Here is a 15,794-nt window from a genome sequence, read left to right as displayed (position 1 = left end):
AAAAAATACAAAAATTAGCTGGGTGTAGTGGCGCAGGCCTGTAATCCCAGCTACTCAGGCGTCTGTGGTGGGAGGATTGCTGAAGCCCTTGGGGTTGAGGCTGCAGAGAAACATGGTCATGCCACCATATTCTGGCCTGGGTGACAGAGCAAGATCCTGTCTCAAAAACAAACAAACAAAACTATAGAGAAAATCAGCAAGGATATAGAGGAACTCAACAACACCATAAAACCATCAAAATATAATTGGCATTTAAAAAACAGAATATACATTATTTACAAAAGCCCATGCATAGAACATATACCAAAACAAACTATAACCTGAGAGATAAAACAAACCCCCAACAATTTAAAAGTATTGAAATAATACACAATGTATTGTCTGACCACAAGGGAAACAAACTACAAATCAATAAAAGAAAGATAAGAGTAAAACCTCCAAATATTTGAAAACTAACACATGTCTAAATAAACCATGGAAATACATTCATTAGTTTGCTCCTTTCTGCCTATGGATGCTGCCAAGGGAGAATCATTAAAGTCTCTCTTCCCACTGCCACGATGTCTAAGTCAGCATCTCCCAAAGAGCCTGAACAGGTGCAGAGAGCTTTCAAACAACCGATGAGAGTCTGAGCAGCCATTCAGAACAATGGGGAATGCTCATGGACTGTGTGGTAATGAGAGACCAAAACACCAAGTGCTCCAGGGGCTTTGGGTTTGTCACAGGGAGGAGATGGATGCAGCCATGGATGCAAGGCTACATAAAGTGGATGAGAGTTGTAAAACCAAAGAGAGCTGTCTCAAGAGAAGATTCTCAAAGACCAGGTGCCTACTTAACTGTGAAAAAGATATTTGTTGGTGGCATTAAAGAAGATACTGAAGAACATCACCTAAGAGATTATTTTGAACAGTATGGGAAAATTGAAGTGATTGAAATCATGACTGACCAAGGCAGTGGCAAGAAAAGGGGCTTTGCCTTTGTAACCTTTGACAACCATGACTCCGTGGATAAGACTGTCATTCAGAAATAGCACACTGTGAATGGCCACAACTGTGAAACTAGGAAAGCCCTGTCAAAGCAAGAGATGGCTAGTGCTTCCTCCAGCCAGAGGTTGAAGTGGATCTGGAAACTTTGGTGGTGGTCGTGGGGTGGTTATGGTGGGAATGACAACTTTGTTCATGGAGGAAACGTCAGTGGTCATGATGGCTTTGGTGGCAGCCATGGTGGTGGTGGATATGGTGGCTGTGGGGATGGCTATAATGGATTTGGTAATGATGGAAGCAATTTTGGAGGTGGTGGAAGCAACAACAATTTTGGCAATTACAACAATCTGTCTTCAGATTTTGGACCCACAAAGGGAGGAAACTTTGGAGGCAGAAGCTCTGGCCCCTAACGTGGGGGAGGCCAATACTTTGCCAAACCACGAAACCAAGGTGGCTATGGTAGTTCCGGTAGCAGCACTAGCTATAGCAGTGGCAGATTTCAATTCCTGCCAGGAAAGAAAATTTCACAGGAGAGGAGAGCCAGAGAAGTGACGGGGAAGCTACAGGTCACAGCCGATTTGTGAACTCAGCCAAGCACAGTGGTGGCAGAGCCTAGCTGCTACAAAGAAGACATCTTTTAGACAATACTCATGAGTCTGGGGAAAACTTGAGGATTGTATTTATGACTAATTGTACAACAGATTATTTTAGTTTCTGTTTTGTGGAAAGTGTAAAGCATTCCAACAAAGAGTTTTAATGTACATATATATGTTTTTGCACCCCTGCCATTGATTGCTGAATGTAATAGTCTGATAATGCTTAATAAATGTGTCTTCTTAAATAAATAAATAATATTTATAATAACATTTAAAGAATTAACACCAACTGGGGAAAACCTCTTCCAGCAATAGAAAAGGAGGAACCACTTTCCAATTCATTTTATGAAGCTAATATTGCCTTGATACCAAAATAAGAAGAAGACATTTTTTAAAAACAAAAAGAAAACTGCAGACCAATATTTATCATCAGTATAGAGGCAAAAATCCTTATCAAAATGTTAGCAAATAGAAGTAAGCAATATATAAAATGGTTAAACACCATATTCAAATGAAGTTTATTTCAGAAATGCAAGGCTGGTTAAGTGGTTGAGAATCAATCAATATAATCCACCGTATTAGCAGACTGAAGAAGAAAAATCACATCAATTAATTCATAAGATGAATTTAACAAAGTTTAACACCAATTTATAATTTTTTAACTGTTATAAAAACAGAAATACAGGGCAATTTCCTAAACTTGATTTTTTAAAATCTACAAAACTCTATAGCTAACATGATATTTAATGGTGAAAAACTGAATTATTTACCTCTAGACCAAGAGCAAGATAAGGATTTCTGCTCTCAGCACTCCTATTCAGTATAGTGCTGGAAGTTCTAGTCAGTGCACTAAAACAAGAAAAATAAATAAACAGCATGTAAATTGGAAGGGAGACATAATGTAAAATAGTACAGTCACTCTGGAAAATGGTTTGACAGTTTTTAAAAAAACTGAACTTGCAAATACCGTTAAGACCTAGCAACTGCATTCCTTGGTATTTACCCCAGAGAAATTGAGATTTATGCTTATAAAAACATCTGTAAACAAATGTTTGTGGCAAAATTATTAGCACCAGCCAAGAACTGGAAACAACCCAGTCCTTCAAGGAGTGACTCATTCAAGAAACTGTGGTACATCCATGTCATTGAATATCAATGAACAATCAAAAGGAATGAACTGTTGATACATGTAGGAACAAGCTGGACAAATCTCTAGAGAATTATTCCCAGTGAAAAAGTCAACCACAAAGGTTACACTCTGTATCTTTTCATTCATGTAACATTCTTGAAATGACAAAATTATAGAAATGGCAAACATATTAGAGTTATCAGGAGGGGAGTGAGGTGGGAGGGAAGTGGGTCTGTAAAAGAGTAGCATGAGGGATGTCTGTGGAGATGGAAATGTTCTATAGCTTGACTATCAATGTCGGTATCATAGTTGTGATTTTACAAGATTTTGCCTTTGAGATAAACAAGGAGAAGTGTATATGCAGTCTCTCTGTAGTATTTTTCCCAATCACATATGTATCTACAATTATATCCCCCCAAAATTAATTAAAAATGATTTTTAAATGCAGTCATATACTTTTATTTATGGAAAATTAAATACATCTGTATACCCATATGTGTAATCAAGTGGTCCAGATATATGCTCACCAAGCTGTTGACAGTAATTTTCCTTGGGTGTAGTATTTCAGGAGATTTTGCTATGTGTTTTTTTAAACTTTTAAATGTTATATGAGTAATGTGCATAATACATAAATATATTCTTATTGTAAAATAATATAAGTAGAAATTAAAAGCAAAATATTCTGCCAGATAAAATCTCCTCCCAAGGATAATAATTATTAGCATTTTGGCTTATATCCTTCCAGTCCCAATTCTGTAATTGCATACAATTATGTATTGTGTATATGTGAATATATACATCTTTTCAGAATCACTTACAATAAATAGAATTATAGCCACCCTTCGTAACTTCTTTATTCAAAAATATGACTTGATAATATTTCTATGTCTGCAAATACTTATAACTACTTAATTTTTTAACCAGAGCATGGTTGTTCATAATTAACCTAATTCATTCCTATAGGTTTGGATTATTTTCTATTTTTGACTGTTATAAATAATGCCACATAAGCATTCTTGCTAATTGTTTTGCAGATAGAGAAATACTTCTGTAGAATAGATGGTTAGAGATGAAATTTCTAGGGCAAAGGGGTTATTCATTTCAAAACTTGAAAGAAGCTACCAAATTGTCCACTAAAAAAGTAGACAAAAATATATACCTTCCAACTGTGTATGTATTTGTTTCAAAACATACTAACACATAACATTATCAATCCAATTTTTATTTTAATTTTAAAATTTTTAATCAATAATATTCAAAGATAAACTACATTAAGATATTTTTTCATATCCAATAAGCCAAAAATTATTGGCTTCATTTGACTTTTCTCCTACCCTACTCAAACCACCCTGCCCTCTGCCAGCATCCATGTTAGAATCACCTGTAGTTTTAACTTTCAGATTGTTATTATTTTTTAACATATTCATCAATTATTTAGACTTAACAATTAGTTTTGCCAGCATCTTTGCTCTGTGGTGTTACTTGTGTCCTTTGCCATTTGCTTTTACTAGGATTCTCTCAAATAGGGAGGGGCAGTGAGTGGAATTGTCTTTGATACATCCAAAACTATTCTTAGCTTTCACTCTTGAATTCTACTTTGGTTGGGAATAGAATTCTAAGTTTATAATAATTTCATCTCAGAATTCTGAAGACATTATTCCATTGTTTACTGTACTCAGTATTGCTTTAAAAAGTTTAATAGCAATCTGATTTTCATTTATTTGCTTGTAAACTGTTGTTTATCTCTGAAAGCTTTTGGACATTTCTCTTTATCCTTGGAGATCTGAAATTTCACTGATGTCTAGCTGTGGCTCTCTTTTTGTACCTCCTATTTAATACCACATGGTCTTTGAAACCTGGAGACTTACTGATTTCTTGAGCTCTAGTAAATGTTCTTTTCTCATTTAATTGATCATTTTCTCCCATTTGTTGTCTCCTTACATCCCCAGGGCATTACTATTTTGTAGCTATGGGTATTCAGGATCTGCATTTTATTTATTTTAACTTTTTTTTCTCATACTTTCTGTAGTAGGCAGAATAAAGCCCAGCCCTTGCCCCCAAGGATAGTCACATACCACTATCCAGAGACTGTAAATATGTTAACTTTACACAACAAAAGATATTTTGCAGGCATCACTAAGTTAAGGATCTTGAAATGGGAAGATTATCCAGGATTATCTGGGTATACCCAATGTAATCAAAAGGATTCTTATGAGAAGGCAGTAGGATATCAGGGTCAAAGGAGATGTGACAACAGAAGCAGAGATCAGAGAGAAAAGGGAGAAAAAGACTGGAAGATGCTTCATTGCTGGATTCGAAGATAGAGGAAAGGGCCACAAGCCAAGGAATGCAGCTGGCCTCCAGAAGCTGGACAAGGCAAGAAAACAGATTCTCTTCTAGAGTCTCCACAAGGAACAGAGCCCTGCCAACACCTTGACTTTAAGATTCTGACCTCTAAAACTGTAAGATAATAAATTTGGGTTGTTTTAAGCCAGTAAATTTGTGGTAATTTGTTACAGCAGCAATAAGAAACTAATATAATTTCGAATTAACCCCTTATAATTTTGCATTGCTTCCCATGTGAACGACTCTCTTCATCTTTCAGTATACTGATTTGATTTTCAGCTCTGTCCTTTCAGCTATTCAGCCTATCAATTGAAATGTCTTGTATTGAGTATGATGGTTACTTGCAAAAACTCCAACTACACTTTCCTCCCTTTAAAGGACTGTTTTTTGTTTTTGTTTTGAGACAGGGTCTCACTCTGCGGCCTAGGCTGGAGTACAGTGGCATGATATCACAGCTCACTGCAGCCCCAATCTCCCTGGCTCAAGCAATCCTCCCACCTCAGTCTCCTGAGTAGCTGGGACTGCAGGCACATGCCACCATGCCTGGCTAATTTTTCTTTTTTCTTTCTTTCTTTCTTTTTTTTTTTTTTTTTGTAGAGATAGGGTCTCACTATATTCAGGCTGATTGTTTGTCTTTTAGGAATGCAATATCCATTCAAATCTGAGAATATCAGTTATCCCTATTATAAATTTTTTTTCCATTATCTTCACTTCCTCAACATTAGCCCTTCTGTTTTTGAGTTTGGCAGCTCTTTCCTTAAATACATGGTGATTCTTGACTGCTTGCATAGTTGTATTTGAGAATCTTATTCATTTGAATGATAGCCCTGGTAACTCTAGCCTGTTTCTGGTGATTGTAGGAGAAAAGCAATAAAAACAAAATTTGCAGAATGGCTACAGCTTACCATTCAAGTCTAGAAAATCCTTTCTATAGATCATCAAATGCTAACAAAAAAGACCAGTGCAGCATGAGTACTGACAATCAAAACAGATGCTAGCCAATATGCCATTGTTGCTGAGAAATCATGAGTTGCCTGACTCCTTCCTCTTTGGGAAGTTATACTTACACATATAACTTTGGGCAAATGCTAGAATGAATGTTTGTTTCTCTTTTTATTAGTTTTTTAGTGGTGTGTGTGGTGTGTGTGTGTGTGTATGTGTGTGTGTGTCTGCTTGTGCCTTTGGGTCTTCCTCTCCTGTTCTTATAGGCATCTGGAGGTATTTTAGCATTTGCTTCTGTTGGGTGTCCTATTCTAAACCTATAGGTGTAAGTAAAGATATCTAAATTCAAGCTCTTAGCTTATGAAATTTTATTTGCTGCATCCTGCCCAAAATAGTATATGTAAGTATTTCATTGCATTAAAAAACATTTATATAACCCAGAAGCTTACATTTTCATTAAAAAACAGGCACATATACATCATGGAATACTATGCAGCCATAAAAAATGATGAGTTTATGTCCTTTGTAGGGACATGGATGAAGCTGGAAACCATCATTCTCAGCAAACTATAGCAAGGACAAAAACCAAACACTGCATGTTCTCACTCATAGGTGGGAATTGAACAATGAGAACACATGGACACGGGAAGGGGAACATCACACTTCAGGGCCTGTTGTGGGGTGGGGGGAGGGGGGAGGGATAGCATTAGGAGTTATACCTAATGTTAAATGGCGAGTTAATGGGTGCAGCATATAATAAAAAAAGAAAAGAAAATTAAATTGAACCAGACTTTGATAAAAACAAAAATAAACAAACAAAAATTTATATAACACAGAAGTTTGTCCTGAAGATTTACCATTGTTCCCAATTTCAAAAGAAAATCCCTAGCAGCTCAGGAAGTACTTCTCTGGCCCAACAGATTCAAGGAGAAACAGAAGAGTGAAAGAGGCCCTTGACAAAACATATGTGAGAGAAATATATTCAGACGTATTCCACAGAGTCACTTTTAAAAACAGTCTGATGTCAACTTTAAATGTAAAGACGTCACTAATAAGTTCTAAAATAAAAAAAATCTTTTGTTCTACAATAATACAGAAGGAATGTATCACTAATACGTATCATTAAATCACAGTATCTGATTTGAGACAAGTCCCAAAAGTCCAGAATCACAGAACTGGAGGGAACATTAAGGTCAACCAATTTGAGACTATCCTTTTACAAATGAAGAAACTAAATCCATTAGAGTTTAAATGATTTTCCAAAGTTGCAAAGTCTTTGTCTACAGAACCAGAATGGATACTCCTAAACCACTGTGCTTCTCTATGATAAACTGTTTAGTTATCTTTAGTCTTGCATCACTTAGATATTTGGGGACACCACCAAAGCAATTTTTTTACTTATAGTGAATTATCTAATTAGCTACTGTATTCTAAAGACACACAGAAGTCACTGGTTTGTTACACATTCTATCTTCAAAAATTAATGACCAGACTTTCTAACCTATTTTAGTAAGTTATAAAAATAAAGCATTATTTTATAGTAAATACAGTATAATTACAACTTCTTTCAAAACTGGTTCTCTTCAAAATAAAATCTTAAAGCAATAAGAAGAAAATGAACTTTCCAATGTGGGCTGCAGTATTTTACAGCTAGAAAAAACTTCAGTCTTCATGCAGCAGAGAAGAAAAATGAGGACTGCAGAGGCTGCAGTCCAATCCTTTTGTGCTAATGAGCTGGGTGACCTTGACGGAGCCATGGAGCTGCACTAGGTTTGCCTTCTCTGAAATTTGTTGTCAGATTTCATTTGTATTATTACCTAATTTCCTCCATGATTAAGAACATTTCTTTTAGATTACAGATGTGATATTTTTGGCTCAACTAGATACACTTATAAAATTAGAAGGATATTATTATCTTTTTAAGCAAAACAAACAAACAAAAGATTGTATGATGAGATGTATAAAATTGGTTTACAAATTCATACTACCATCATTCTCAATCCCAGAGCCCAGTGGAATGTCCTCAAATAATCACCTCACATCAGTGTGGGCTTAGATGGCTTCAGAATCTTAGGATCCACAGCCAATATATGTTGAAAAGACACAACTTTACAACTGGTATTTTTCCAAACGGGGATTAAAATTTTCACTGAGAATTGCTGCACACACCACCCAGGGTGTTACCAGATTTTCCTGAATTGCCAAATGGAAATGGTCCCAATTTAGTACTTAAGTATCATTTCAACTTTACACCAAATACTTTAAAATTTTTATTTCACATTGCTTGCTAGCTATATTTTCATAGACTATTAGAAATAATTTATTCTACATAATGTGTCCTTTTTCCATTTGACAAACATTTCTCTCCTTTCTTTTATTTTCAGTTGATGTGACTGATTTTTATTTTCAATTTGCATGACTTGTGTTGCTTTCAACTTAAACAGCTCATATATAACCATTGCTATTACCTGGGGTACAATTACAAGAGTCAAAGCTGCAGCTGGCTTCCTCCTCTTCCTTTCATTTTGGGAAAAAAAAATCACTGAGTAATCCAGTGGCTTCTGCCAAGACCTATGGAACAAGAATTATGTGTTACATGCAAATTCAAGCATGCCTTACAATTTTGTAAAATGAAAACTTAGAATACTACTAGTTAGTTAAGTTTATTCCACTATCTATATATGTAATGATGCTTTGATTAGAATATATAATGATTTAATCAGTAATCATGCATACCTACTGGTGCAAGACTTCAAAAGGAAGCCTTTTCAGTAAGCCCATGTGGAAACTTAAGGATGTGATGTCAATTATTTTAAAACACTATGTAGTGGCAAGTTTCTATTATTAGGCATTTTAAAATATTCAACTTTTAATAAGTCATACATGCTAGTGCTAATCTTTATAATATCTTATATATTTAGAAACTTTAAGATTTAAAAAGTTCCAAGTTATTTACATGTGTTATATTGCTTGAGCCACAAAACAACCCAAGTGAGGTACATAGTGGTGATGTCTACACAGATGTTATATATGAGGTAATATATGACCACTGTCTAGAAGACAGCATTTTCAATAAATGCTGGCCCAGAATGGAGGTTCAATAAACAGTGTCTCCTGTCATCTAAAATGCTGGCAAGTGACAGAATTGGGCCTGGAAATCAAATCTTCTGGTTCCCAATCTAATATTTTCCATGCTGCATGACACTAACTCTACAGGTAAAAGTTCAACTGAGATAATGAAGCATCAACTAGCCATAGTCTCCTACCTGCAAGGGCAAGAGAAGGTTGCAATTAGCTCTCAGAAGGACAACTCTGTCATGTCCTAGAGCTTTACATGGAAAAGGAAGAAAATTCTATTATCTTCCTTGAATTAGTTGCACAGGCAGCTTCCAGCCTGGTATAGTAGTTAAGAGCACAAAATGAACTCCCTCATAACAAACACCCAGGTAGCTTGTGGCTCCTTTTTTTCCATTATGGAAATTTTCAAATATCAAAAAAAGCAGAGATGTATAATATAAAGAGCCTTCGTGAACCATCACCCAGCTTCAACAATTGCCAACATTTTACCTATCCATTTTTTTTCAGACATGCAGCTTCATGATGTCTCAAGACTGTTGGCTGCATAGTTTCCATGAGGTCAAAAACAGTGCTGCCCTGGGAAGGCTGCAGAGGGAGAAATTGCAGCTCTCACACCTCTTATTTCCTTCCCCACCTCCAAATCAAAGGATAAATTTACCACCGGTCCCAAGAAGCCAAGAACTAAAGAACACATAGAATTTGAAAGGTGACCTAATATCTCTACTAATTATGGTTTGGGTTATTGATTTGCTGATCCCAAATATGATATAACTTGAAAGTGTCTTCCTCTTAAATATGAATAATTGGCTTGTGAATTCTGCCATTTCTGAATTCCCATACCAGTCTCCTTATACACTGTTCATGTTACTTCTAGTATTCTGCCTTAAATTACATTGATTTCTGAATGTGTCCTTACCTTCCCGTAGTTTAATGGAAATTTTATATTCCTTTTCACAACTGGAAAGTAAACTTTTACTAAATGAGTGCTTATGGAATAGTTATTGAATTTATTATAATTGAATTCCAAAGCTTAATCTATATATTCTGAAAGTTTTAAATATTTTTCCTGAATTGAGGCAAAATATAATTGGATACAACAGAGAAAAAAGTAACTTGAGTAATCAAACAACTAAAAAACTGTAATTCCACAATTATTGACTCAGGCAAAATCAAATGTCTGCCTCAAATTCCTAATATATGAATAAACTCAGCACTGAAAATACATGTGTTTTCTTAACCCTGCTAAACTTTATATTCTTATCATAAAATGATGCTACATAAATGACAAATACTGAAATATAAAGTGAAAGTGGCTTTTGGCACACAATCCATGGTCATCTTATTATGGCCATGCCCAGTGCTTGGGGGATGCTTCCATCCAGCATGTGGAATCCCTTTCAACAACACTTTCACTGGTTCTTAAAATACTTCTGGGAAAGGAAAGGCACACTGCCTCTGCTTTTAGAAACCAGAAAAGTGAGTCATTGAGACAAAGTTCCTGCCTGGTTTATAGAGGAAATCAGTGGACACTTGAGGGTCTGAACTGTCAACTTCTGGATCATTCGTACAGTAAGTTAACAAATTTTATTAAATACACACTATGTTCTAGACCCAGCCCTAGGCCTTAGGAATATAAAGATGAATAACCCGTAAGGAACTTGCAATGTAGTGAAAGGAAACAAACTTGTAGAGTAAGTGCAAAGAAGTGTTAGTATAAAGGTATAAAGGTTTCTAGATGCCATTAATGCAAAAATTGCAATTACTTTTCCGCCAACCTAATATTGTAGACATTATAATAAAAATACGTACTGATTTTACAGGGAACCCAAAAGTAAGATTAAGCTGTTCTCCTGAGGTACAGCAGAGAAAGTGCCTCATCAATCGACTCTTGGAAAATGACTGGAATATTGGCCACAGAATCAAGGACAAGTAATCTCAACCCCAGTAGTTGTCAATGTCCCCCTTTCAGCCCTATTAGCACTGGGAAGTCAGTCCTCCCACTTCTGCTGCTGCTTTCTATCTCCTCCATCTGCTTTCAGAATTGGAAGCTGTGGCTTGGATAAGGAGCACAATTGCAGACTGCCATCAAGGCAGTCAGCACACATCAGCCCAGTTTCTAAATGTCTATCTCTTTCTTGTTTCTCTGGGCCCTTCAGCTCAGAAAGGAACATCAGCCAACTTTTAAGTTCTCATTCAAAGGCAAGACTGTCGCTGACACCACTATAGACAGAAGTCCTTGGAAGTAGATCCTGCTGCTGTCAGAGAGAAGTGGAGACCTTGGGGGTGATAGATCACACAGATTGCTTGAAACCAATCATCTTACTAATATCACAAGGAGCTGAGGTTTGCCTCTCAAAGCACAGAGATCATTGTGATAGTTACCAAAATAATTACAAAAAATAATAGCTACTCATTTGTTGTCCCTGCTATGTGCTAGTTGCTTTATATATGTTGTCTCTAAGCCTCACAACAGCCCTGTAAGGTATTTGATATTTCTTGAATTTTATAACTGATGTTCAGGAAAGTAAAGTCACTCACAGATCCAATCAGTGGAAGAATGAGAACTGCGTTCATCTCTTTCTGACTCTAAAACTCAATCTCTTTCCATGACACCATTCCAGTAAAACAAACAAAGTATAATATAATGATACAGAATTTCACATAGCACACAGAAATTCATCTCATTAAATATGATATGTTTTACATGTACTTTGAACTTTTTAACTCCATTCAACAATTTTAAGCAGCTACTGTGAGGGAATTTTAAGTGTTTAGGGAAACAAAACTGAATAAAACAATTTCCACTCTCAGGAAACTAGATTAAAATCCAGTGGAAGGGAAAAGGCAAGGATACAAACAACTCAAAAATAAATCAAAATACTACTTTGATACGAAAATAAATACTACTAGAAAGGTATAAAGGTTTCTAGATGTTCAAATGCAGAAATTTCACAGATCAGAGTATGATAATAATGTGTATCAAGTACTTACTATATTCCAGCTCCTGATTTAAGTACATTGTATTTTGTAGCTCATTTAATTCTACCTGGTCTGAATTACTATTCTCATAATCTTCATTTCAAAGATGAGGAAAATAAGGCCTGGAGAACTAAAATATCTGCTCCAAGGATACTCATCAGCTAAGAAGATAAGTTGGAATATGAATCTATGGTAGTATGCTCTCAAAGCCTATGTGCTTACCTGCCCTGCCATGCTGCCCTGATTGGAAGAACCTCCCAGAGTTGGGATGTCTATTCAAAACCTGTGTCAAAGAAGGGATGAATTTCTGCCTTTCTGAGAGGTGGCAAAGACAGGAATTCTTTGCAATGGTTTCATTTCTTTATCACAATAACACTATATCAAAATTGGAATGTAGGTCTATTTTCTTGCTTTGCAGAGAAAAAAACTCTGGCACTGGAAGATTGAGTGGCTCACTAAAGATCATTCAGTTAGTTAATGTCACACAAAGAAATCAGTCTAAGCCTCCCAATTTCATCCTCACTGTCCTCTGTGTCTGATAGCTCCCTATGTCTCCAGCAGTCCCTGCCCAGTCAACAACTCATTAAACACCACTTGCCCTGAAATGATTAAGGATTTTCTATTTCAAAATACACTTAATTATAAACTAGAAATTTTCCTCTTAACCAATCCATAATGTAAGTGAGAGAAAAACCAGTGCTTTGCATCCCTAAAACATAATTCTTTCACTAGCATCAAGACTGTTATCCTGTCCCTTTTCAGTCTTTTCTTCACCGGATTAAATGATTACAATTATTTTATGCTTTTCTCCCCAACTCTAGTTCTGGAGAGCTTAATTCTTTTGACTGCTTTCTTCTGAAGTCTTCCCAAGGCCCCCACATCTGACTAAAATTATAGGCCCCTAAAGAAAATTATAATAAAGGTCTGACTAATGTTGATTCTAGGATTAACAAGCTTTTTTTCAAACTATTTTCTTGTTGAAAAAATTTGGTAACTTGCCTTAATATAAATATATATATAAATGTATATATTGTTGATTCATGTTTAGTATCTCATCAATTACAAGCCTTTTTCTTCCATTTTTAAGCCCAGCCTATGTTTGCTAATCGGCTAATTATATGTAATTTTTATTTTTATTTTTGTCATCCAGACTATAGTGCAGTTTCTCATTCATAGCTCACTTCAGCCTCAAACTCCTGTGTTCAGGCAATCCTCCTACCTCAGCCTGTCTAGTAGCCAGGACTACAACTGTGCACCAAAACACCTGGCTAATTTTTCTAATGTTTTATAGAGACGGAGTCTCACCATTTTGCTCAGGCTGAACTCCTGGGCTCAAACAATCCTCCTATCTTTGCCTCCCAAAATGCTGGGATTACAGGCATGAGCCACTGCTTCCAGCCTGTTTCTTCTTTTTAACACCATTGTCCAAGGACCTGGTGGCCCATGCTGTCAGTGAATTTAGCACATGGGCATAGCATATACTCAGCCATCAATCAAATGACTGATGAGCTATTAAATGTATCTGCCCATCAATCACATTGACATAACTACTCACATAAGTCTAACACATTGTGCATGTTTACAGATGTATGGGCTTCTGTCAAATGCACAAATAGTGTTGAGAAAATATAAAACACTAAATAATAGTTTTAACAAGTAGTGGTTAAGGAAGTAAATGTCATCAAGACTGGATTGAAAATATCTTTGTTAATAAATATGAACACATCTGAAAAGCTCTGCAAAGCTTCCTATTAAATATGATGGATAAATTCATGCTCACTCATGAAACTCCACTAAAATGATACTAAAGTATTACAACAAAAATACAAAAATGCACAAGGACCAAAAGAATGGAAGAGGAATCTATAGCAAAAGCCAGAAAAAGATAAACAAGTGGTGAATGCCTTAATAGACCCAAGAAAGTAGATAGATCCAAGAAGGAAACCATGGCCCCCAGAAGGCTCAGGACTTTGTGGCATCCAGATACCTCTGGATGAGAAGGTAGAGGTATAACTAAAAGCAGAAATATTTGTTGAAAATATAAGAAACAATTAAATCACCAGATACTCTTCACAACTCTCTTCCACATAAGACTGAGGGGTTTTCCTCTGGAAAGTTTTATCTGGCTGAGGCACACCAGGCAGGGGGCATGCTAGTTGTTGGCAGTGAGAATTACACTATCCAGATAAGAGTCCAGTTTCTCTGAGGAAATTGCCTGCCCATAAGAAAAAGCCTAAAAATACTTACATTGGGGGTTCTCCATTAAAATGTTCCAGCTAGGTCACCTGACAATGGAACCCAGATCAATAAGCCCTATCCACTTACAAAAAGCTTTCAGTCAGCACTTCAATACTTCACACAACAGCCAACAGACTTGACCAAGAGCCAACATTCATGAGACATTTGAGGAAGGTCTCCAATGTGAAAGACAGAAGCCAAACAAACAGGAATAAGTGATAGAGGAAATACAGACACTGAACTAATCAAATATCATTAATATCCTCAGAGAGCTAAAAGAAGAATTGACATTCATAAAATATCATGATGATTCTTTTAATTCAGAAAATAGAAATGAATTCTTCGAAATCAAGAATATGATAACAAAGGAAAAACTCAGGAGTTGAAGAGTAAGTCAGAGGAAAGTTTTCAGAAAATAAATCAAAAAGACAAAGAAAAGAAAATACAAAATAAAAATAAGAATCAATGACAAGTAGAAAAGATTCAATATTCAAATAAGAGACAAAGAAGAATAAAAACAACAGGCCAGGTGTGGTGGCTCATGCCTGTAATCCCAGCAATTTGGGAGGCTGAGGCGGGCGGATCACCTGAGGTTGGCAGTTCGAGACCAGCCTGACCAATGTGGAGAAACCCTGTCTCTACTAAAAATACAAAATTAGCCAGGTGTGGTGGCACATGCCTCTAATCCCAGCTACTCGGGTGGCTGAGGCAGGAGAATCACTTGAACCTAGGAGGCGGAGGTTGCAGTGAGCACTCCATCCTGGGCAATAAGAGCCAAACTCTGTCTCAAAAAAATAAAAAGAAGAAAAATTTTAATGAAATAATTCAAGAAAATTTCCCAGAAAGATGCTAAACTGAACCTAATAAGTTCTTAGTATAATGGATGAAAAGAAACCCATATCATTCCATATTTTTATAAAAGTATCAGACGGGAGACACTTAGAATTCTAACAAGTCAAAACCACCCAAAATACTTAGATAACTCTTTTTAAATTAATAAATTAAATTAATAACTATATTAAATGAATTTCTATTTCAATACTTTAAAAAACATTTGCATACTTATTTAAAGCTTAAAATCACAAAGTTATCAGGTTCTCTTAAACACAGCAAAGACTTTAACTGACAAATACAGATTATCCTGAACTTAATGCAAAAGTACTAATGTTATAGGCTTGACTTATTTCATCATGTGTATTCTTAATCCAAAGTTATTGTAAAGTCAAATCACCTAATCAATTTAGGGAGAGAGTATACATTTCTGACACAGGCTGAAAGATTATAGACTTTGATATTCTATGAAACAGAGAAATAATGATTCCAGGATGACTATACACAAGATCATCTATGTTCCTAATTTCTTCCAGTGTTGATTGGATTCAATGAACCTCATTATTCTCTAATTGGATTATGGATTATTTCATTGCTTTGTCCAAGTTTGATATCTCATCAAATCAGATTCTACATTCATTACCAGTTTGTACATTCATCTAGATATTATTA

At 35.8% G+C, this 15,794-nt stretch overlaps 1 pseudogene; it reads left to right on the top strand.

The window, feature by feature from the left end:
* The first annotated feature begins 560 nt into the window (after positions 1-560).
* LOC461265 (heterogeneous nuclear ribonucleoprotein A1-like) lies at positions 561-1,646 on the top strand (annotated as a pseudogene).
* Positions 1,647-15,794: the final 14,148 nt, after the last annotated feature.

The sequence above is a fragment of the Pan troglodytes genome, chromosome 3 (genome assembly GCF_028858775.2).
Source record: "Pan troglodytes isolate AG18354 chromosome 3, NHGRI_mPanTro3-v2.0_pri, whole genome shotgun sequence".
NCBI lineage: Eukaryota > Metazoa > Chordata > Mammalia > Primates > Hominidae > Pan > Pan troglodytes.
This window is presented reverse-complemented; position numbering and strand designations above follow the sequence as displayed.